Genomic DNA, 25,502 nt, shown 5'->3' on the forward strand with positions numbered 1-25,502 from the left:
ACTTTAAGCTCTGTATGTAAATGAAGAAAGCCATCACGCAAAGTAAACAAGGTCATGCTCCCAGGCCATCTTCATTCACAAGTACTTGCAGACTCATGTGCGCCCTCCCTCCCCGGGCTCCCAGGGGGGGGGCACCCCACAGCTTGAAGATTCTGCCCAAGTGCAAGGAGGAAAATGGGCCCTCGGCTGAGGTGGAATAATAAACTACAGAAATAATCGGGGTTGCGGGCGGTAGTTTTGTGGGAATTGTGGGTCTTTGCCTTCTTTGGGGATGCCTATGATGTTTGCCTCGCTCATTGAGCTCGTCATGCTGCCTTGCTGTATGCAGTGTGAGAAAAGCTCAACCATGGTGTGTTTCAGCTGGTGTAGGAATTGCTTATAGAAAGCGGCTGCGTATCCGTCTGGGCCGGGCGCTTTGTTTGGTTTTAGGGAGATGACCGCCATTTCTACCTCTGTCTCAGTTATGCCCCCCTCCAAGGATTCCCTCTGTTGGTCCGTGAGTCTGGGGAGGTTGAGTTTCTCTAGTAGTACCGCTTCTCCGTCAGTTGCTAGGTCTTTGTCAGATGTGTAGAGCTCTTTGTAGAAGTCTTTGAACACCTCGAGGATCTGTTTATTTGATGTGTGTGTATTATTTGCTTTGTCTGTGATTGCCGCTATAGAGTGTTGTCTCTGCTTCGCTTTTAGGTAGGCCGCTAGCGCCTTCCCTGCCTTGTTGGCTGAGCACAGGTTGATGGCTTTGACCAAATGTCATTGTATACAACGTGTTACCCTTTGACCGTCTGTAAGTGCCCCGCATCGTTACTGTACTGTATTTTATTGTATATTTTTCAATAAAAATACTTCAACTAAAAAATAAAAAAAAATAAAAAATCGGGGTTAAGTTGGCCCCTCTGGGCCCCGGTGCCACTGAACCTGCTGCACCAATAGAAACCACACCCACAAGATGCTTCATATCTCCACAAGACGCTGAGGTTGGAACTTGGAGGGCCACTCCAGCCTTGAAGATGTAATGAATTCTGGATCACTGAAAACTATGCTGACTGCAGAACATGACCACACCCTCTCCCGCCCAAGTCAAGGAGCCTGCTGTGCGCAAGAGTTTTTCAGGTTTCCTAATTTTAATATCACACTCCCAAAATATTGTGGGAATATATGGAGTACCAGAACCCTGTGAAGATAATATATACAGATATATATGATAATATATACAGATCTGCTTCCTTGTTGGCCTGGAGATATTTTATCCCTCCTGCTCGCCCTGGGAGGCAGAGGTGTGTGGTGCTCAAGTCATACTCTGATGGCCACCTTCTTCTTGTGGGACGGCACTGCTTCAGAAAGGGCCAGAGACCAATGCTTCATCCATAGTCCTACTTCCTTCTAATGCTGTTCTTCAGTCTCTTACGTACAATAACAGCTCTTTACTTACGATCGCCGCCCTACCTGCGATGGTCAGTATCGATGACAGCGATCATTCTTACTCCGTTTGGACTCAGTGTAACCCTTCAAAATATCCTTTGTTCTCTTGTCCAATGATAGAAGATATTACGCTCTATCTCAGATTCTCTACACAGACATAGTCGAGTCTCATGTTTTCCAGTCTTATGCAGTCAGCTCCAATGAATATTATTTAGAGGTTGCCACGGGTGGCAGCTGTGATACCTAGATTCCTCCTTGTGACCCCTGGCACTGCGTTTACAACCCCTGTCCTCAGACACTGGTCAACGCAATGCCAAGAACAGAAAGTAAATAGTGATGTGGTGGCCACTGTTTACTTTTTGCTACTCTGGCTGTGAACTGAGCTACAGCAACAAATGATGGACGGAATGCTGAGTAAATCAGACATTCACCCCCAGTCAAGAGATCTGGGTTAAATCCATTGTTCTTTTGCTCACTATGCCAGCTCAGGTTGTACCCTGCCATATGCAGATCAGTCTTGACCCTGCTCCTCATGGGAGCAGACCAGCCCGAACTGCCAAGCCGGGTACTCACTGGACTGGAAACAAGCATCGTGAGACCGGTTTTTGGGTTTTGCCCCTCATCAGCCAGGCTAGCTTGAATCCAGTGGCACAGCAAGCAAGGGCCCCATGTCTGGGCATACCCATCCCAGTTACGGTGAAAAATGCTACAGCAGAAAATGATTGATGGAATGTATTCAACCCGTAGCTCAGTAAAATAGTATATTAAAGTTTTTAGAACAACAAACTGTTGTGATCCATCTACCTTTAATGCGCATTTGGCAGGCAATTTTTTTATGTAACTAAAGCATTGTGTGGCAGCACACTGTCACAGACAACTCACTTTCCATTCAAATGTGCACTAAATTTGCACAGACATACAGTTTCACTGATGAAACTATACTGCACACAAATGGTAAAGTGTGGAAATCAGGATTGACTGAATAGTTATCATTAGTGCATCACTGAGTGAAGTGTTTTGATTTGTTTTAATCAATTCTTTGCACCCTTTACATGTCAGAATTACAAAAAAAGTGCTTCTTTTTTGCCCTCTTAACTGCTGAACATGTATAGCTCATTTACAGGTTACATGTTGTGGCGTGTAACAAAAAAATGACATCTTACAGCCTTTCCTTTCACACTTGCTGCACCATAGCATGACTTCAAAGACTTGAGGGCAGTGGTTTATTTGTAAACAAAATGTGTGCTGGAGCTCTCGTCGGGAGGCAGCTTGTACCAGCCCATTTCTTCTGTTAGAACCAACTACTAACCCTGAAAGTGGGCAGAGGATTTGGTGTAACGGCAAGTGCTGCTGACTTCGTAGCTAAGGAACCAGGTTTGAGTCTCGGCATCGACTCAACATCCTGTGATTCTGGGCAAATCACTTAATCCCCCCCCCCCCCATGCCTACCATAAATGCATGTGTCCTTAACTGGTGCTCATTAAAAGTGCTGATGGTGATTAAGTGTCAGGTGCTGAGCACCGGTAACCACTGGCAAAAATTAAGCCAGGGGCGGCTCCTCCACTAGGGCAGAGGAGCGTTGCCCCTCTGCTTTCTTGCAGTGCGAGAAGCAGAAACATAAAATGGTTCCTGAACTGTGAGAAAGCAGAAGTGTTTGGTTGGGGGCGGGTAGGTGGGCTCTCCCTCTCTAAGGCAGGGGAGGAGAGGCTTGCCCACTGCTGGGGGCGCACACTGTTTGGTCGGCCCTCTGGGGCCGACCAAACCAGTCATGCACACTCTGCCTTTTCTCCATGTAGGCTGCATGCAGCCTACATGGGGCAAATGGCCTCCCCTTAGGCGCCTGCGTCCCTACCAATCACAAAGCTGCCAATGCAGCATTGTGATTTGCTTAGGGGAGGGTAGGGAGACTGCCTGATTTTTGTTCCTGCCGGAGGCAGGAAAACTGAATCAGTAGCCAGGAAAACGCGGGACCCGGCCGGCGAAGGTAAGTTAACTTAAAAAAAAAAAATTACATTGTAATTAACCCCCCCCCCCCCGCGCGACCCTCCGCCCTCCCACCCGTGAGTCATGCCGGCCGCAACAGGATTAAGCACTGCTTGAGGGTGGCTCAACTATTCTACCTCCATTTGATTGACTGTCCAGTCCTTGCCATATACTTAATATTATGTCCTTCATATCAAATTCTCCTGCGTCTGTAGCTTGGAATGAACCTAAAGAATCTGAAATAAGTGGCTCAACTTTCCAGGTGTTCTCAGAATAGCCATGACAGCCTTCTGCGTAGAGAGTTCATTTAAACTACTCTAACCATTTGAGATAGTGTTGAAGAAAATTTCAGTTGATATTGTAGCGTATATCTTAAAAAGCGGTGATCACAGAACAATCGGGCAGGGGTCCCACTGGCATCAGGCGAAGAACTGCCTGAGGACAAGCAGCACACTCAGTCCCTTATACCCGCTGCATAGGTTTTCAGAGTCAGTCTCATGTCTGCAGGTGCAGGGTGAGTTCATGGGCGTGGAGGACACCGAGAGCTGGAGCCTTCGAAGGTATTCATTCAGGCAGCGAGTTTCTACAAGTTCAGAGGTTTGCCAAGGGTGCTCCTCGCCTCAGCTGAAGCACAGGAGCTTCCAGTTAATGGGTTGAATCACGTCATGCATGACATCCCAGCCACTTACAGGCTACACCAGTGAGGGTTTAAGCTGGAGGACTGGTCTTTATCTGAGCAGAGTACTGTTAGATTTGGGGGTCTCTGGTTGAGAACTTGTGACAAACAAGGACCCTCTCCTCTAGTCAGGATAAGGGGATCACCCTTTAAAATAACCCCTGCTCACCCTTTAGGTAGTGTGGCGCAAGCAGACAAGGCTAATCTCTGTGAGTCATAGGTTAAACATTTGCAAACACATACAGTAATCAAATGACATACCACAAATGGACACCAGTCTTAGGATTTATGAAAATATATATACTTTATGTAAATATATAGAACTCTTATCCAGGCTTAAGTACAAGACCATAAATAACGTTTCACTTGGGATGCACACAATACTTTCTTATGCGGGGATATGTGCCTGTTCTTAAGTGTCTCTAGATCATGAATAAAGTTTTAAATTGAAAACAATTTGTTTTAGGCGTTCTTACGCGTTGTTCTTGCAGCAAAGCGTCTCTTCTGCACTCATGCGCAGCGTACTGATTGTGCGGGACGTGGTGGGGTTAAATTGCACAGAATGAAGGGGGTAGGCCACGGGCGGACTCCCGAGTCTGGCGCGCACAGACCAAAATGCAGCAAGTACAGTACCTTTAGTTATGCGGCTGATGAGGCAAGCGTAGGCGTCTTTGTCAATGGTCCGATCTCCCTTCCAGGCGGCAAGACGGCACGGAGGCGGCCTATACTCAGTGTACAGCGCGGCTCTCCCTTGTGCGGCGCGGCCTCGGGGACAAGGTGCGGTGCGAAGTGGTACGCCTCAGGCATACGACGCGTACCTCAGCTCACTTTGCAGGTGTTGTGCGAGTCGTACTCGGCTGATAGCCACAAGCCAGTATGACGCGCAGGATCACAGAGGGCGGTGCAAAGGGGTACGCTTTTAGCGTACTCAGCGTACTTCGGGAGATGCCCGTCCGAGCGGGGAAATGCTCTGTCCTTGCGGGGCGCGACGACAGGGAGATGGTGCGCTTCGGCGTACCAGGTGTCTCCGGGGGCAGTGCGCAGATCCTTAAGGTTTCTCCCCCAAGTGGGGATGCAGCAGGAAGAACAGAGCGTCCTTCAGGAGGGCGAAGCGTGTGTGGGCAGCCCAGCGACACGGTGTGAGGACGGCTCGCAGACAGAGCAGGTCACACGAAGTGGGCGGACACAGGACGGCTTCGCAGCAGTCCAGGGATACGGGATGCACTGAGGGCAGCTCCAGCAGCAGGGGAAGAGTTCGGCAATTTCTTCTCGGCTCAGATACAACAGGCAGAGTCCAATGTTCCTGGGACTCAGGTCAGGGGCCAGCTCACTTCCATGCCCTTGGAGATCGCTTTTGAGTCCAAGTTCTTTTCAAGTAGCAAATAAAGCAAGTCCCAAACAACTAGCAAGTCTTTGGGGTTTTTCTTCCTCTCCTTTGGCACCAAGGCAACCACTGCAGGCCAGTCCCCCAGGATAGGGACAGTCTTCCTCCTTCAGCTGTCCTGGTTCCTCCTCCTCGGGCAGAGCTTCTTCTTGGTTCGCAAGAAGGATCTAATTTGTTAGGAGCAGAGCTCCTCTTTTTATACGCAGTTTCTTTTGTTCTTTCAGGCCAAGGGGGCCTTTGCATAGTCCAATTCAGCTCTGGAGCAATTTGTTTAGCAGGCTCTGGCTTCTCCTTTCAGGGAGCAGGGCAGGGACATCAGACGCTCCGCAGGAGGTGGAGCCAGCATTGTGGTGACAAGTACAGTCCAGGAGCACTCTGTTGACAGTCTTCCCTCTTCCTGGACCAGGTGCAGGGCAGAGTCATCAGTCGCTCCACAGGGGGCGGAGCCAGCATTGTGGTGGCAGAGCACAGCCCTATTCAGAGTCAAGGGGCACTCCCCCCACCCATCCTGGTGTAATCTCTCTATTCCCCACCTGTCCCTTAGAATTCCCCAGCCCTGTCACACACAGAAACCAGACAGCAGATACACATCAGAGCAGAGGCGGGCTGAAATGGTTAGGCAAGCAAATACTAACTTTCTAAAAGTAGTATTTGCAAACACAGGATATTAAAATAAACTTTACTAAAATAAGTATTTTATTATTCTGAGTTCCGGCATATTAAACTTGACTTTCTACCATGCCCTCTGAGTCTGTTGGGATTATAGAGTGTAATAATTCCAGCAGCCCATTCTCGCCTATGGAGAGTAGGTAGCCTTACAATAGTGAAAAACGAAAATGACTGTAATTCACTATTAGGACATGCCACACACATCAGGGCATGTCCTACCTTATGCTTACAATTCACCCTGCCCTTGGGCCTACCATAGGGGTGACTAATATGAAGATAAGGGAAGGTTTAGGGACTGGCAAGTAGGTGTACTTGCGCAGTCAGCATGACAGTACCAGACTGCACGCAGGTTCTGCAATGGCAGACCCTAGACATATTTTACTAGGCCGCTTCTGTGGGTGGCACAACCAGTGCTGCAGGCCCACCAGCAGCATTTGTATTTACCAGCCCTGGCACTCCTGGTGCACTTTACTGGGGACTGACAGTAAACCAAATAAGCCAATCATGGAAACCAATCAATGTATACACTTTTCATAGAGAGCACTTGCACTGTGGCACTGATTGGCAGTGGCACAGTGCCCTGAGCAGCTAACAACAACAAAGCACATGAGGCAAATCAGCAAAAAGTGGAAGGGAGACTCACGCCAAGGTGCCAGGTCTAACAAGAACGGTTTTGCTTTCACTCTTTCTCATGTTATGTTATGTTATGTTATGTTATGTTATGTTATGTTATGTTATGTTATGTTATGTTATGTTATGTTATGTTATGTTATGTTATGTTATGTTATGTTATGTTATGTTATGTTATGTTATGTTATGTTATGTTATGTTATGTTATGTTATGTTATGTTATGTTATGTTATGTTATGTTATGTTATGTTATTCGGAATTTGTCAAGCGCACGGTCACCCAGAGGTTTCATGGCGCTAGGATGAGACAGATGGTAAAACTGAAGAATAGGTAAGGCAGTAGCCTAACCGTGCGCTTGCTTGAATAACCAGGTCTTCAGAGCACCCCTGAATTTCACCAGGTTTGTACAGGTCCGGAGAGACAGGGGAAAAGAGTTCCATATCTTAGGGGCAAGGTAAGCGAATTGACATCCGCCCAGACGTTTTCTTTTGTACTGTGGCAGCCTAAGGAGGGACTGGTGGGCAGAACGAAGGTTACGGGGCGGTTCATATTGGTTTATTAGATGATTAATGAACCTTGGGCTTTTGCCATAGAGGGCCTTGTGAACTAAGCATCCCGCTTTGAAGGTGATCCGGTGAGTGATAGGAAGCCAATGAAGAGCGGTTAGCAGAGGTTTCGCCGAATTCCTGCGATTGCTTTTGAATATTAATCTCGCAGCTTGGTTTTGGACAATCTGCAGACGTTTTGAAAGAGTAAGGGGGAGGCCTAGATATATAGAGTTGGAGAAATCTAGGCGGGAAAGAACCAAGGCGATTACCACTTGGATGAGGGTGGAGTATGTCAATCGATGGACAATTTTCTTGATCTTTCAAAGTTGGAAGAAACAAGAAGAGATCACTGTTCCGATCTGACTTTTCAGTGAGAGGTCGGAATTAAGAGTGACCCCAAGGCTCTTCACCGACTGGGAAGGGTTTGGAGGGGACCCCATCGAGGATGGCCAAAAGTGAGGGCCCCAACTTGTTGCACTGTTCCCAGGGAGTACCAGCTCGGTCTTTCCCGGGTTGAGCTTTAGATGGTTCTCATCCATCCAGCCCTAAATATGCAACATAGTGGACTGGAATTCTTCCGCAGCGTCCGCTGAGTTTAGAGGAAAAACCAGCTGCAAGTCGTCTGCGTAATTGTAGATGGTGACTTTCCTATTCTTTAGGGACTGCAGCAATGGTTTCAGGTATAGGTTAAATAGGAGAGGGGATAATGATGAACCCTGCGGAACACCGCATGTAGTGGAGAGTTTGGATGCCATAAAATTCCCCAGCTTAACTGCCTGGGATCTGTCATTCAAAAAGGACTTAATCCAGGCGAGAGCCGAGCCGCTGAGGCCGGCTTGTTCGACACGGTGTAATAAGATGTTGTGATCCACCGTGTCGAACGCGGCCGATAGGTCTAAAAGTACAAGGGCCTGATGATTGTCGTTATCGGCGTTGGACCTTAAAGTATCCAGGACAGCAAGAATAACCGCCTCGGTAGAATGTGCCTGGCGGAACCCGGCTTGGTTTGGCTCCAGGTAATCGGATGTCTCAATGAAGTTAGAAATACAGCTAGCCACATGGGCTTCAAGCAACTTGGCACCAAACAGGAGGAGAGAAATGGGGCGATAGTTAGAGAGAATGGATACATCCGCGCCCGGTTTTTTAATTAATGGGACCAAGATAGCATTTTTGAATGAGTTGGGGACTATTCCCTGTGAAAGAGAGCTATTCAAGAGTGGGAGTATTCCTTGAGGTAATGTAGAATAGACTTCCTTCAGTATATGCGGGGGACAGGGATCATTGGGAGACCCAGACTTTACCCGGTTCATAAGCTCCACCAATTTGGGATGATCAATATGGGGAATAAACTGAAGTGTGTGTGGGTTTCCACAGATTTCCTTGCTGGTTGCCATGACCTGAGTCGTCTGGATGCTAGCTTTTATAATATCAATCTTCTCCTTGAAGAAATCGTTAAGCTGATTACACATCAGTTGAGTCGGGGGTTGAGAGGGGGAGGTACGGGTATCATTGCATAGCTCGTTAACAACATTAAAGATTTCTCTCGATTTAATATGAGCCATGGAGATTTTGTCAGAGAAGAAGGCTGTCTTAGCTGCTAAGATGGAACTATTGTGATTCCTCCGAGCAATCGTAAATAAGCATCTATCTGACTCAAGATAACCCTGCCTCCATTTTCTTTCTAGTTGGCGGAGTTTTAATTTTTGAATTTTCAGGTCTGTGGAAAACCACCTATGTGCGTCCATTCTGCGAGCGCGGGAAAACTTAGTTAAGGGGACATGTACGTCACAGGCAGATGCGAGCCAGTTAGTGAGTGCTTTATCCATCAGGTTAATGTCCAGAACCTGGGTTGGAAGGGAGTTAGTCAAGGTAGATAAAAAATCTGGGATGCTTAACGATCTCCATTTCCTGGCTAACCCTCCTAGGGGCGCAGGGATTTTCAAGTTGCCCTGCAGAGTGATGGAAAATTGCAACAAATGATGGTCAGACCATATGTAGGGTGATGCCGTGGGACTGGAGATAGGGATATTATACGATCAAATCTGGTCCAGGATGTGACCTTTGTCATGGGTGGGAATCAGGACATGTTGATTAAAATTTAAGTTGGAGAGAAGCTCAAAGAGTTCTGAAGCGTGAGGACCTGCTTCCAGGTTATTATACCAATAGTTCAGATCCCCTATCAGCATGACTCTGTCATAATCAACGGTCAGACCGCCCAGTTGCTCAGATATGGAGACTGGGAAAGACGGCATAGGTATAGGTGGACGATAAATCAATACCAGTACCATAGTTCCCTCAACATTATCAGCTTTAATTACCAGGTTTTCAGTGTCTGGTAACTCTAAAGAAGATAAGGTGGTAAACGTATGGTCTTTGTGAATGATAGCTGCGACGCCATCCCCGGATTTTCCAGGTTTCCTGTTTGCAGACAGAATATAATAGTCTGACGGTAAGGCTGAAAGAATATCCGGTAAGGAATCTACGGAGAGCCAGGTTTCAGAGACAAACAATATGTCTGGCCTATCCGATTGTAGTAAAAGAAAAATATCTAGTTGATGTTTAACCATGAATCTGGTATTAAGGTATAAGCAACGGAGGATCCTAGCATCAGAGCATGGAGATGAAATGGTAATATTGGAGCTTTGAGGTGAGGTAGAAGGTGGCTCCTGCGATACATGATGGGGGTAGATGTTATTGGCCTTTAAGCGAGCATAAGTTGTAGAATCAAGGAGGTGTGGGCCGGAGTTCTGTAAAGCACGGAGTTCACCAAGGGAGTACCTGGTGATTTCTCCATTCTGCCTGGTCCCTGGGCCCGGCCGGTCGCGGACGGGCGCAGACGGGCTTGCCTTATGCGCGCCTTCGGCGCGCAACCGGCGCGCCCGCTGCGCTCGTCCGCTGCGCGTACTTGAGAGGCACATGTTTATATAGAGGCAATAGGTGGCGAGAGAGGGGGCGTGGCCTCGCTAAAGTGGGCGTGGCTTGTGGTGGCTCCTGTTGTATTTTTTCCGATCCTTAGAACCACCATTTCATATTTTAGCTCCTGTTCTGCTTCCACATACATCTTCCCAAAGGTTAGCTATTTCTCCTTTTAACCATTTCTGGTTCGAAAACCATCTTTGGAAACTCCACACAGACTACATGACTGCTCCTTGCATGACTGACAGCATCACAGTGTTTGTTTGTCTCATTCTTCTAACAACCCTGAGTCTTGGGTGTCCAGTGCCTGGATACCTTCAAGAAGCGCTCTACAAATCTATTGATTGATCGATTGAATCCTACCACGCCAGCTCTTTCCATGCTGTGAAAACGGTTTGTATCCCTTTCCTTCCTACTTTGCTCCACATGGTACACGCGTATGTGTTTTTTTGCTACATTAAATCCTATCAAATGTTACACACTGTATGACATTTTGAGTTTAACTAATGGTTTCTTAAACTCAACGCTGCATCGCCCATAATGACTTTTTTTTTGAGATGTTGATGGTTCAACTGTGACTAGCCATTGAATTCGCAACAAACTATGGCCCAGGTTTGGAGCTGAGACCATAAACTCTGTGTGGACTGGAAATGGCTACTTAGGATGTAAAACGGTGAGCAGCGTAAGCGAGCCTGGTACCCTCTGCATAAAGAACTGAGTCCTAGGCCTTGATTTACTCCTTAGATTACGTCTGCTAAATGTGGTTGGCAGCCTAATGACAGCTCTGGGAGTGGTCCACATAGAGATGATACAGATTCCAGTGACCAGCACTGCGGCTAGGTTACAGCGCCTTTTCCATGGCAACATCAAAGGTGTAGAGTACTTCTTCTCTGCTGATTCAACTCAGGAAGTCAGTTTGACCCTGGCTATTGTCTCCTCTCTGATGAGTGGGTACTAATGTCTTCTGTTAATTGATGTCAGGTCATTGCAGTGAAACTACAGAAGGGGAGCACTTTACACATTTTACATAGACCACACGTCAGTGGGGGAGACTCCCCAGTCCAGAATGTCTTGGGCTATTTAGTTCCCGCCAAGATGTCAAGAGAGAGAAGATGTCGCTTCAGTGGAGGGCACTGCACCTTGAGGCTGGCTTGGACCTCCTTATTTGCCCAAGTAATAAGACAAAGAGCTTGGCATCAGCATTGTGGGGCGCAGGGGCGGCGAAGAGTGTCAGTATGGGGGGGGGGGGCTTTAAGATTTGTGCGCAGACTGGACAGGAGCTGGATAGCCATGCAAGGAAACTATTACATTCTGTTTATTTTGCAGTTTCATAGAACACAAACTCGACCCGAAGATGTTGGAGCACTTTACATAAGAACCAGTTACATGACACATTCATTTTTGGTTGGCACATGGAGGTGACGTGATTTGTCCAGAATGTTGAGCCAATGCCGAGACTTGAATCCGGTTCCCTAAATCCAAAGTAGGCAGCTCTGGCCGTTAAGCCTCATTCACCAACAGTAACAATTCCCGGTGGCATTGACAGCAGGCGCCCTCTGTAACTTGCCCCCTACCTTTAAAGACCGAGGGAATCCCTTATGAGGCTGAGAAAGGTCCAACTCCGTTATTTTAAATCAGGGTTCATCGACGTAGATCCACGCTTTTGCCACATTTATTGTCAAGATAACCGCATATGCTAAATGTACATTTTATGAACAGAAAATAAGCTCAATTGCTTAGTCAGTGGCTATCCTGAAAATCTGGCACGGTCCAGCCCTCTCGGGCACCAAACTGTTGTACCCTGCTCTACCGGGTCCCTCAGGCCTATCGAGGCTCAGCTCGGTACGCAGGGGCAGGGCACGCAGCAGCTGCAGTGATGAGGCGGACACTGGTAGTCGTGTCGGAAGTGACGTGCCCGAGCGCCCGTCCTCCTTTTATTGATCCCCGCTGGCCATACCTGGCCAGCAGATGTATGTGTGCGTGAGGTGCGTAGGGCAACTAGACCGTTGCCACTATTACACAAACATCTGATGCTGCATTGGCCCTCTTGCTGGCCTCTGGCCATCAGAACCAGCCTCCCCGCTCGCCCTGGCTTCAAGCTCAGCATCTGTGGGGGTGTTGGCAGCCAGGACACCGTGTGTCTGCAGCTAAGAAGTGTAGCAAAGAGAAAACAAGGCAGCAGGCCTTTCCAATATCTCACCCAAGATCTGGAAGAACATTCTGATCTCCATCGGGACCACCCACCGTGGGTCCAGTTTAGGAAAGAGCTGCAGACTCGCCTCTTTGGGGAACACTGCGTCAGAATACATGAACCAGCCACTACCCAGCTTCCTGTTCTATCATGGAAGCTTTTGTCTGTGACCCAATATAGCGCTGCGCCGCCTTCTGGCCAGGTGTGCGCTATAGAAACAGCACCTACATACATAAGGCCCGTATGCACTAACACAGAAACAGAATGGGTAAACTCTTTGATCAGGCGCTTCTACCGAGGTGAGTAATCTGTGAGAAAGAGAACATTATTACAGAGAGAAGATGCCGGACATAGCAGGGTTTAGGAAGTGGAGGGAGGCGAGGGTGGCAGGAGCCCGGGCATGGAACAGCAGCCAAGGCAAGGCCTGGGCGGACGAGCCCGGCGCCTCCGGCCTCCCCACACTGTGCTCCTCGGCCAGCCAAGGCAAGGCCTGGGCGGACGAGCCCGGCGCCTCTGGCCTCCCCACACTGTGCTCCTCGGCCAGCCAAGGCCAGGCCTGGGCGGACGAGCCCGGCGCCCCCGGCCTCCCCACACTGTGCTCCTCGGCCAGCCAAGGCCAGGCCTGGGCGGACGAGCCCGGCGCCTCCGGCCTCCCCACACTGTGCTCCTCGGCCAGGCCTGGGCGGACGAGCCCGGCGCCTCCGGCCTCCCCAAACTGTGCTCCTCGGCCAGCCTAGGCTAGGTCTGGGCGGACGAGCCCGGCGCCCCCGGCCTCCCCACACTGTGCTCCTCGGCCAGCCAAGGCCAGGCCTGGGCGGACGAACCCGGCGCCTCTGGCCTCCCCACACTGTGCTCCTCGGCCAGCCTAGGCTAGGTCTGGGCGGACGAGCCCGGCGCCCCCGGCCTCCCCACACTGTGCTCCTCGGCCAGCCTAGGCCAGGCCTTGGCGGACGATCCCGGCGCCTCCGGCCTCCACACACTGTGCACCTCGGCCATCCAAGGCAAGGCCTGGGCGGACGATCCCGGCGCCTCCGGCCTCCCCACACTGTGCTCCTCGGCCAGCCAAGGCCAGGCCTGGGCGGACGATCCCGGCGCCTCCGGCCTCCCCACACTGTGCTCCTCGGCCAGCCAAGGCCAGGCCTGGGCGGACGATCCCGTCGCCTCCGGCCTCCCCACACTGTGCTCCAAGGCCAGGCCTGGGCGGACGATCCCGGCGCCTCCGGCCTCCCCACACTGTGCTCCTCGGCCAGCCAAGGCCAGGCCTGGGCGGACGAGCCCGGCGCCTCCGGCCTCCCCACACTGTGCTCCTCGGCCAGCCAAGGCCAGGCCTGGCCCCTGGGCGGACGATCCCGGCGCCTCCGGCCTCCACACACTGTGCTCCTCGCCCTGTGACGTCAAGCCCAGCCCTGTCTACTGTGCAGGGGGCGGACTCGGGCGTGAAGCTGCGTGTCTCGGGGCTGAGGAGCCAAGGCCGGCGAATAATAAATAATGATCCTTGCCCGGGCAGGCAGGCAGTCATTCCGTCAGGGCGCCGCCGTGTAATTGCCCGTGCGGTACAGTTGTTGTCACAACAGGCGACAGGCCTGCGCAACAATTAGGCACAGCGTTGCACAGTTTGCGTCTCTGCGCCGTTCTTTCCAGTCTGATGGGGGCCCCTGTCACCTCGGGGCCCCCGGACCCCTGTCACCTCGGGGCCCCGGACCCCTGTCACCTCGGGGCCCCCGGGCCCCTGGATCGAAGTTTGAAGACATCACCTGCGCTGTTCTCCGTCTATTATTTCACAATCCGGACTTCCGACACAGAGTCTGGGGTCGGGTCAACCTGGAGGTCTTCATAGTGAGAGTTAGCCCTCCCAATACTGACTCCCTGAGAGAGCAGCACAGCCCTAGAGTAAACAAGCATTGGCAAAGCCAATAGGTCTGGCCTTGACAATGCTTATTTTGTTTTGTCTTAGTTTTTGCAAAACTTTATTTTTGGGGAGTTGCTCGGCCATCACAATTCTAAAGTAAAAAAAAAACATTTTCTAAAAACACAAATATTTTTTGTACTAATAAACCCAACACTATCACAGTATTCCCTTGCTCTTTAAGGGAGCTACATTGCAAGTGGGAGTGGTCCTTGGGAAAGAGCAGAACGCCATCGCTCGCGGTGACGTTAGCCAATGGCTGAAGTGGGCTGGGTGCTTGCCACATGCTATTTGCTATAGTGGGCGGAAGAAAACTGTGAATGACACAATAACAGTCCAATAGATGCCCTGGCAATTTGGGCTGGACTGTTCCTATTGGAGCAGAGTCAACACTGATTTGCATATGGCTGGGTCCAAGCTAAGGTGGCTTAGTGTGAGCATAATAACCATGGACTGGGAAATGGTTCTGAGTATTACCAGTGGCTGAGATCAATCCAAGCATTCATCCATCACTTTTTTGTATACTTTAGTGTGTCATCCTAACTGGGTCGGGTATGTCTAGACCGTGCACACTGCGTCACTGGAACCAAGCTGATGAACCCTAATTAAGTAAAAAGTGTTCCCGGTTGCTCATATTCTGCTCCAGTGAAGACCCGGCCTGGCAGTTCAGGATGGGCAGGTTCTATTGGACAAGGGTTAAGGCTGATTTGCATGTGGCTGGATCCAAACAGGTGGCTTGGTGTGACAAATAACATGGATGCTATGGGTAAGTGTGTTAGCCGTATCATTTTCTTAAGATTGAAAGCTCTTGGTTAACACCATAACTAAAAAGACAACACTTAAAACTACCTTTAACATTTACCCTAAAGTGCACCATTGTTGCGCCTAGACTCTTCCCCTGCACAGACCCGCTTCCACGTCCCATCCGCACCCAGGTCTCTTTGTCGATCATGCCTCCAGGACCAAGTGACCTTACATCTGCCAAAGATCACAAGCTACTGAGGGCGTGTTCATAGACATGTGTGCGAGCATCATATGTAAGTGTCGATGGCAAACTCCCTCTTCCAGATCTGCCTTATCTGGGTGGGTCCGCTAAGAATCTGACAGCGCCCTCTTTGAATCGCTTTTCTTAATTTATTTCTTATTTTATAGAACGGCAACTCAACCGGGGAGGTGTCCGTGCGCTGAACGTCAGAAAGACATTGGGTGGTAGGACAATCCCTCACAAGAGCTCATCATGAAGGCATCTTACTTGGACAGGCCTGGACAGGCCTAGGCCTCTGTCCAACAATGTGAGATTCAGTACCTTTCCTGTGACCTACACGTGTGCACCAACTATGCCCTCAAAGAAGACAGTGGACTACTGTCCCAGTCGTGAGTGCATCTCCTGCTGCAGTTGCATGGGTTATGATTATAGCATCACCACACTTTTTTCTGTGTCAGTGAGAGTGTGGTCTCCTGACCCCTCTCAGGTTAAGTCCTGCTGTTATGTGAAGACCCAGAACCTTGCGCTGACATCACGTGTGTATGTGGAATGCATTTGTGTGTACAGTGAGCATGTCATGCATGTATGTTGTCAGGACTCTGTGTGTGTGTGTGTGTGAACACTGAAGCCAGTGGGATCCATTTTGGATGCCCATGGTGTAACATGGCATGAGATGGAGGATTCACGCCGACACTGAAAGTGTATTGCCTGCTTTCCTTTGTCAGGAGCATGGGGATGCACGCACTGAAGGGAGGAGGATGGAGACAGGGCTACCTTTAGAAAGTCCATGAATACTTTGTTAGCCACGAGCTGCTGATTCGTTCTTCCTGACACTGCCATTTGTTGGATGGTTGGGGTTAGGGGTAGGACTGCAATTTCTGTTGTTCATGGTGAGGAAGCGTCTAGGCCTGGCCAGCCCATTTTTCTGCCCCTAATGACTGCTTCAGGAAGGTTGGTGACACCGGGGCTCAGAGATCTCACACTTCATTGTACTCAAGCTTTGGGTGCTCCAGCTTGGAGCCAGCACCCATGCTACCCACTGTGAGAAGCATCACTTTACACAAAGGCTATGTCTGGAGAGCAGCGTGAGAAGGACACTTGAATAAAAACATCCAAAACTGATTCTGAGGTTTGAGATGGTGGAGCCACATTCCAGTGTGGAAAATGTGTATAAAACTGGAATGCAAACCACCCCATTTGTTCAAGTCCCAAGTCTTCCTAACCAAGGAAAGGAGTCCTCTGCAGAACACTTGAAGGTCTGCTGTGTAACCAGGGCTGGTGTCTTCCTGTTAGCCAACCGCTCAGGGGTGAAGGGGCATCCGCGGAAGGCTGCACTTTCTGCTGGTGTAACTCAGGGTCTGTCTAGTGTCTGGAAGCCTGCCTGCCTGCCTGCTGGGAGAGGAAGGAGTTTGGTGGGTGAGACTATTCAGGAGTAGTAGCCCACCATGTCCCCCTCGTTTGAAACAACGAGAAAGCGGACTGCATTGGAGATCCCTGCCTCTCTGCGCACTTCCTGTGGGAACTGCCCCAAGGCCTTCACTACACCAATAGTATCTGTGTGTGCTGACAGTGACTGTGCGCCACGAGCTGGTGCTGCGGCCAATGCCAGAAGGAAAGAAGACACATCGCGGCTAAGTGGAGACTGGGTGGCGGCAACCACATGGTGCTGCTGAGTATAACTCGGCCGGCCTGGGAGGCCACAGCTGCCGCAAAAGCTGTGCAGTCACGTTCTGACGTGCAATGCTGCAATCGTCATGCAAAGCTAATGCCGGGAGAGGCTACAGTGAGGATGGGAGGGGCAGGCCTCATGCATCTCATCCCTCGATTTGTGAGACCATCACATAGGCACTGTGAGACTTCACCTGAGACTGGAGCAAATGACTGAGATGTGTTTAAAGTAAATTGAGTGCGAGGACTTGACACATCCTGCCCAAACTAAACCTGGGATAAAAACGATTAAGATTTGCCCATCTAAACCCAGGGGGTAACAGCACTATAATCTGCACCTGCCCCTAGTTCTTGGCTCTGCCACAAGATCAACGGGACGGTAGCACCTAGAATACTGAAAATGAGATGCGTTTTAATCATCTAATTAAATAGTGTAGTATTTAGTTCTGTTGTGTGAATAAAGAGCATGCTTTTACAAAAAGATTAGCACTGGGCTGTACATTAGTTGATTGTCTCTGTGACTGACTGTTCTGAGCTTTGGTCGACCACAGTACCTACCTGAGGAGCCTGTGTCTGCTCGCCCTCGCTACCTTGAGAGTCAAGTGCGGAAAGGATTGTACTTAGTCCACTTTGCAGAACCATAGCAGACAGACCCAGGACACCATAGGCCAATCACCTCAAGTCACTACAGGTGAGGCCCAATAGGCCCTGTTTGCCCTGTGGCCGCCACACGAGGTCTGACACAAAACAGTACTGCACCAAGGAGTACTGGTGGTGATACGGCAAGGACTGGGGAATGCAACAGTCCCTAGAAACCAGGGCTCCGCCGAAGGAAGTAAAGTTTCTATTGTCCAGTTATTTAAAACCATAACAATATATCAAGAAAAAAGCAAGAACAGCTAATAAAAGCAAAATTATAATTGTCCAGTTTCGGACCGTACAATTGACTAGTCTATGCGCCGTGAACTGCAACCATCAGTCGACTGCTTCTACAGTCATAAAATGACATATTTGGTGACCTATGCAAAATAAAGTGCATTGTCTTTGCATCCTTTCCAATCAACTCTAAAATCACAGTATATTAAAAAAAAACTTTTAGTAAACAGAGTATTATTCTACCAACTCAGGCATTTCACAACAACAGTTAAGTGCAACAAGCTAAAGTGCGTTGTACTTTAAGTGCTTGCAAAATATCTTAAAATCACTGAATCAACAAGGATGGGGAGATATGTCCAGTGACACCATGCAACCATTGGGGAGTTGATTTTGGCATTTCATAGGCAATCACCATTTATAATTCCTTTGTTGCTAAAGACTTAGCTCACCAGACTTGAAGCAATGAGACAAAGCAATAAAGTGCACTGTGCATTGAGCAGCATACACAAATGTGCGCATAGCATTTTTTTACAATCAAACTCATAAAGTGCATTTTACGATATCAAGGAGCCTACAAGCATGTTGGGCACTAGTAATGGCCAAATATTGGGAAGGCGGCACAATTCTGTAACGTTATCCGACAACAAGGCACAGGAAAATGACAGGCCAGTTAATAAAGTGCACTGTGCAATATCATTGAGCCATGAAACCAGTCACTGACTGTTCTTGGGCTACTACTAAGAAGGCAAGAACAATCTGCAACTTTAACTGCCCACAGAACTCATGTTCATTGTCTTGTCAGTTTCCCTGAGAAATTTCCCACCCCTGGCTGCGAGCTGTGCATTTACTCCGCTCAAACATTTATATATTTAATGACATTTTTAGAGCGCGTACAATTACCCGTGGGCGTCTCGGCGCTAGTATGCGATAATGTCTCTCCCTGATCAGTTTGGCTCAGAAGCTTGAATTACTGATTAAATAACCATGTTTTCAGTTTTTTCCTAAACTGCAGGAGTGAGGGGCTTGTTTTTATGTGGTTTGGTAGGGTGTTCCAGATTTTAGGGGCCGCAATTGAAAAGCGGCGGTCACCCCAAGAAACTGTTCTGCTGCGTTGAACCACTAGTTGGTTAAGTGAGGTGGATCGAAGTGTTCTAGGCGGATTGTAGGGAATCAGTTGCTCTTTGAGGAAGCGCGGGCCTTGGTCCTGTAGAGTTTTATAGACTGTGCACAATGATTTGAATTTTACCCTGTTTTGGATGGTTAACCAGTGGTAGCTTTTCAGAGTGTCCGAGATGGGTGCAAATTTAGGTTTTTGGACAGCACACGTGCCGCTGCGTTTTGCACGGTCTGTAGTTTTTTGGTGACTCTGTTTTGTGCATTAAGCAAAAGACCGTTACAGTAGTCTAAAGATGTCAAGACCAAGGAGGTGACTAAGGTCTTGGCTGCCGAGTCTGGTAGATAAGGTATAATTTTTCTTATCATCCTGAGCTTAAAATGGGCATTAGCTGCCACCTTATTTGCGTGAGCCATGAAGTTAAGCTGGTCATCGAATGTTACTCCTAGGTTTCTGACCTTGACGGTGGGGCAGGGAGGGGTACCTAGAGCCGATGGCCACCATGCTGCAGACCAGACTGGCAAAAGGTTACCAAAGATAACCACCTCCGTTTTATCGGAATTGAGCTTCAGGCAATTTTTTGCCATCCACTCACCGATAGCAATCATCCCACTCTGGAATCTCTCTGCCACCTCCTGCCCATCACCTTTTATGGCCAGCACCAGTTGAGTGTCGTCAGCGTATGAGGTGAGGCTCATCCCATATGGTTTGATGACACTAGCAAGGTCCGACACATATATGTTAAATAGTGTCGGACTTAGGGATGAGCCTTGGGGAACCCCACACGGTAACGACAGATCAGCTGATTGAAAAGGGCCCAGTGTAACCGCCTGGGTTCTGTTGGCTAGGAAGGAAGCAAGTAGGTCCCTAGCAGTAAGCTGAATACCCATCCTTTCGACACGGTCGACCAAGATCTTGTGGTCAACCGTGTCGAAGGCTGCTGAGAGATCAAGAAGGACAAGCAAAGCTGTTCCTCCTTGATCGCGGATGATTCTAATGTCATCAGCTGCTTTGATGAGAGCGGTTTCCGTACCATGGTGTTTACGGAAACCGAACTGAGTGTCATCCAGCAAGTTGTGACTTTCTATGTATTCCGACAACTGCTGATTCATAGCCTTTTTGGTGACTTTAGCTAGAAAAGGGAGGCTCGCTATGGGGCGGTAGTTTTTTAGTTCACTTTTATCTAGACCAGGCTTTTTGAGCAGGGGTTTGATCAGCGTATTTTTTAAAGAGTCAGGATAAATTCCAGATGTCAGTATTGTGTTACAGACATGAGTGATGATAGGAATGACTGTGTCTGGCACAGTCGCAATCACAGAAGTTGGGCATGGATCCAGGGCTGACCCAGCTTTAATCGATTTAACTATGCCCTTGATTTGGTCAGTGGTAAGGGGTTTAAAACTGGTCATGGTATTTTTTGGAGTGATCATGGGGGTGGTAGCACTACTGCTGCCAGGGTCTGAGTTAAAGGCTTGGTAAATGTCATTTACCTTCGCGTAGAAAAATTTAGATAAAGCATCACATAATGCTTGTGATGGGGCCGGATTAAGGTCCGGGGTATTTCCAGAAAGAGATTTGGCAATGTTATACAGCTGTTTGCTAGAGTTTTTCGCAGTCTCTATATGAAGTGTGAAAAAATGTTTCTTTGCTGCTATTATCATTGCTTTATAAGATGCAAGAGCTTTTTTATATTTTTCCTTATTTTCGCTGTCGTAGGTTCTTCGCCAGTGCCTTTCCCTGTTCCTAGTTAATTGTTTTTGGTTTTTTAGTTCTTCTGTATACCACTGGGCTTTAGGCAAACTTCTATTTCTTGAGAGGGATTTCGTAGGTGCCAGCTGAGTCGTGGCTTCACCCAGCCATTTCTGAAATTGGTTGGTTGCAATATTGGGATCAGTGGATAGTTACGGGCTGGTGTTGTTTAAAAGCAACGTTAGGTCATTAGGGTTAATGTCCTTCCATGCTTTGAACGTACCAGTTTTCGAATGAACAGCCTTTTTCCTCAGCGAGCCTTTAATAGTGAGGCTGCTAAGAATGACTGAGTGGTCTGTCCATGTCATGGGGAGAACTGAGGTTATGCACAGACCTTCCAGATTTGTAAAAATTCCATCCAGCGTGTGGCCTGCCTGATGGGTAGGAGTCATGACCAATTGTTTGAGGCCCATTATTTCTAAGTCAGATATAAGGGCAGAAGTATCCCTATCATTGATTTGCTCCAGATAGAAATTGAAGTCGCCCATAATTGTGGTGGACTCTTCTGTAACTATGGACTCAGTGATATTACTTAGATTAGCAAGGAACGCAGATCTGGTCCCAGGGGGTCTATAAAGGAGTACTCCCTTGAAGTTATAAGTAGGAGAAAATTTTATATTAAAATGCATAGCTTCGCATGAGGTAATGGGGATAGGCGAGAAGCGGACCTCAAGTTGGTCTCTTGCTATGATGGCTAGCCCACCTCCTTTCCCTTTGGGCCTATCCTGCCGATAGGCATTATAGCCTGGAGGAACTGCCGTTACATAGTCAGGGGCAGATGCCTCATCGGTCCATGTCTCTGTGATGTAGAGAACATCTAAGTTAAGGTCGCTGATGAGATCGGCTATTTCCTGGCAGTGCTTGCTCAGGGAGCGCGCATTAATGAGTGCCATGGTCACGTGCGTATCTTTCTCTGAAACTGAGGTTTTATCAACGATAGTAGGGTTAACAAACGCGGGCGCGATGTTGCAATGAGGGCATTGTGTTTGTTTCTCCAGAGGCATAAGTGATAGATCGTATTTGGTACAGAGAGGGGCGTAGGAGGGACAGATCTCCAGAAGCGTACAGCGATTGTACGTAAGAGGAGGGGCAGGGGTTGTGGCCCTAGGCCCGGTCCCGGCGCAGACGGGCGCAGACGGGCTTGCCTTTGGCGCGCCTTCGGCGCGCCACCGGCGCGCCGCCGGCGCGGACGGGCGATACTGTCGTTAATGTACATGATTTGGGCGGGACGGGAGGAGGGTGGGAGGGGCGCAGAGCTATCCGGCCAGCCTTCCCAATTGAAGATGGCGGCCAAAGTGATGTTGAAAGCTTCCCTGCGCCTGAATACAGCGGCGCTGTGGGAAGGGAAGTGTTCGAGCCTCGGCGAAGTAATCTCGCCTTAGGGGATGGCAGGAATGTAAAAGCGCACCTAATAAAATATATTACAGTTTTTAAAAACAATTCGTTTTTCAATCGTTTTCTGTGGCAAATAGTGCCAGGGAGCAAAACAGACCTCCGGCTTCCGCCTCAGAGGGAAACATCAAGCAATTACTGGCGCTGGCAAGTAACGCCCATTAAATACCCTGGGAGGGCGGGAGGGGCGCAGAGCTATCCGGCCAGCCTTCCCAATTGAAGATGGCGGCCAAAGTGATGTTGAAAGCTTCCCTGCGCCTGAATACAGCGGCGCTGTGGGAAGGGAAGTGTTCGAGCCTCGGCGAAGTAATCTCGCCTTAGGGGATGGCAGGAATGTAAAAGCGCACCTAATAAAATATATTACAGTTTTTAAAAACAATTCGTTTTTCAATCGTTTTCTGTGGCAAATAGTGCAAGGGAGCAAAACAGACCTCCGGCTTCCGCCTCAGAGGGAAACATCAAGCAATTACTGGCGCTGGCAAGTAACGCCCATTAAATACCCTGGGAGGGCGGGAGGGGCGCAGAGCTATCCGGCCAGCCTTCCCAATTGAAGATGGCGGCCAAAGTGATGTTGAAAGCTTCCCTGCGCCTGAATACAGCGGCGCTGTGGGAAGGGAAGTGTTCGAGCCTCGGCGAAGTAATCTCGCCTTAGGGGATGGCAGGAATGTAAAAGCGCACCTAATAAAATATATTACAGTTTTTAAAAACAATTCGTTTTTCAATCGTTTTCTGTGGCAAATAGTGCAAGGGAGCAAAAGAGACTTCCGGCTTCCGCCTCAGAGGGAAACATCAAGCAATTACTGGCGCTGGCAAGTAACGCCCATTAAATACCCTGGGAGGGCGGGAGGGGCGCAGAGCTATCCGGCCAGCCTTCCCAATTGAAGATGGCGGCCAAAGTGATGTTGAAAGCTTCCCTGCGCCTGAATACAGCGGCGCTGTGGGAAGGGAAGTGTTCGAGCCTCGGCGAAGTAATCTCGCCTTAGGGGATGGCAGGAATGTAAAAGCGCACCTAATAAAATATATTACAGTTTTTAAAAACAATTCGTTTTTCAATCGTTTTCTGTGGCAAATAGTGCAAGGGAGCAAAACAGACCTCCGGCTTCCGCCTCAGAGGGAAACATCAAGCAAACATGTAGTCAAATCTGTTTTACATTGCTTTCCACCTACACAATGAAATACTGGTTTTAACCAATAACACCTTAGAGTCGTTAAACTAGGGCAAAGACACACAACTAGGGCTCCAACGAAGAGATCAATTGTGGAGCAGTGGGGATTGCAGAGTGGGTCATACAATCACTGCTGCACCAAGGAGCATTTGACGTGTGGCGAGAAGGACTGGAAAAGGAGTCGTAAACGCCAATGTTACACCGAAGAGAATTTGTTATGGAGCCATGAGGTCTTATTGGAATTTTAAATTGTATTTTTATAGCGCTTTATACCCCAGATGAGGCATTGAAGTGCTTTGCAGCGAGTAGCACGCAACTCCGGAACCCAAGATTAAAGGTTAATAGTTAGTTGATTAGTAATATACTTTTTTCTTTTTTTGTATTAGTTGTTTTAGGTTTGTGCCCTTGATTTCTTGTGTGTTTAGTAGAGTTTAGAGTCGGGATAGAATAATGGAAATAGATTTGCAAAGGGAAGTAGTAAGCTGTTTTTGTAAGTAGTGGTTGTGCGTGCCTGTTAATTGGGTGACATGGCTGAAAAAAGGAAGGGAAAGTTTGAGAAGGAAGTTTGGGGGTTCATAGTCAGAAAGGTTTGGGATGAGGCACAGAGAGGAGGGATGGGACAAAGGTACATAAAAGAGCACAGCAGTTTGATGGCACCACCACCATCTATCACTGTTCAACCAAAACAGAGTGTGGCCATAATATTGACTTTGAAAATATGACCACAGCTTGGCTAAGGTAGTAAACCTACACTTACCTTGATGATATTTTAGTAGTTGGTATTAGGCTCACATTACATCTCAAGGTTTATTTTTCGACCATGGTATTGTAATCGACAACCCTTTGTGTCCAGGGCACTTTGGAAATTGTAAGAGTTGTGGTGTTTACCTGCACAGTTGTTCGTTGTTCATGGGCAGTAACTCTGCTTTGCTAACAGGGAAAGCACCCACTTGTTAGATTGGGCTTTGGTGGCCTCTAACTATTCACCCATTTACGCCGTCTAAGATGTCCTGATAACTGCCTACTACAAAATGTTGTTGTTCTTAGTGCTTTAAGTAGCTGGAGTTAGTAGTGTCTTATTTAATGATACCTAATTTAGCAACTTAGACATTTGGGGGCCACCCGTTACCCTGCCTGGTTTTTCACAAAGGTGCAGAGTAAAGATAGCCCTTGCATGAGTGTGGGATTATTGTAGTACATAACCTAAACGGTGAACATCAATAAAACCAAGGTCCACACGTAGCGTGAAGCAGTACATGCTTTATTGGAGAGGGAGAGTGAGCAACTGCAGCTACGCAATACAAAATGGTGTCTCACCCCATGTCAGTGCATCCACAATGCATTGCGGATGCATGATATGGGAGAAAGACTAGAGTGCAACACCACACATCTTCCCCCTTTACAACCTGATACAAAAAGGTTAACATACAGGGTTAAGCCAGAGAAGGTAGGAAGGCTGCAGATATTACGAATATGAAACAGTGGTGGAACAATAAATACAGGATATGGGAACAGCGGCATAAAAAAAGGGGGAAAGGGAGCAAGTCCTAATAAATAGCTGTAGAATAATTATATAGAACAATCCAATAAATACCATATAAATACAAACAGTGACTACAAATAGCAAGAGCGGCATAAGTAATCTGCTACTTTGTTCTTTTTGCCCGGCAGATACTCTACATCATAAACAAAGTCCAGTAATCTCAATGTCATTTTGGCAATGCGGGGGGTGGCTTTTAGGTTGCCACTGGAAGTGAGGACTTTCATCAGGGGTTTGTGATTGATCCTAATTTTAAACTTTGTGCCCCATATGTACTGTCTGAATTTCTCCATGCCCCAAATAGACGCCAACATCTCTTTTTCGATCACAGAAATGTTTTCTACGCTGGGGGTGAGAACGCGAAGCAAATCCTTTGGTTGATTCTATCCCTTCATCCGACAATTGAGATAGAACAGCTCCAAGGCCTTTCTCACTGGCATCTGTAGTTAAAACACTCCGGGATGACATATTGAAACCCTGTAAAAGGTATGGCTTCTCAGATGTCATTATTGATCCTCTTGAATTCTCGGTTGGTTTCTGCATCCCATATGAAGGTATTTTTTCCCTTCAGAATCTGGCGCATGGTATGAGTCTTGGGGGAGAAGTTCTTCACAAATTTGCTGTAGAATTCCGCTAGGCCTAGAAACTACCTTACATCATCTTTCGATCTAGTTTCCGGAGCTGACTTGATGG

This window comes from Lissotriton vulgaris, chromosome 9 (genome assembly GCF_964263255.1).
Source record: "Lissotriton vulgaris chromosome 9, aLisVul1.2, whole genome shotgun sequence".
NCBI classification, from domain to species: domain Eukaryota; kingdom Metazoa; phylum Chordata; class Amphibia; order Caudata; family Salamandridae; genus Lissotriton; species Lissotriton vulgaris.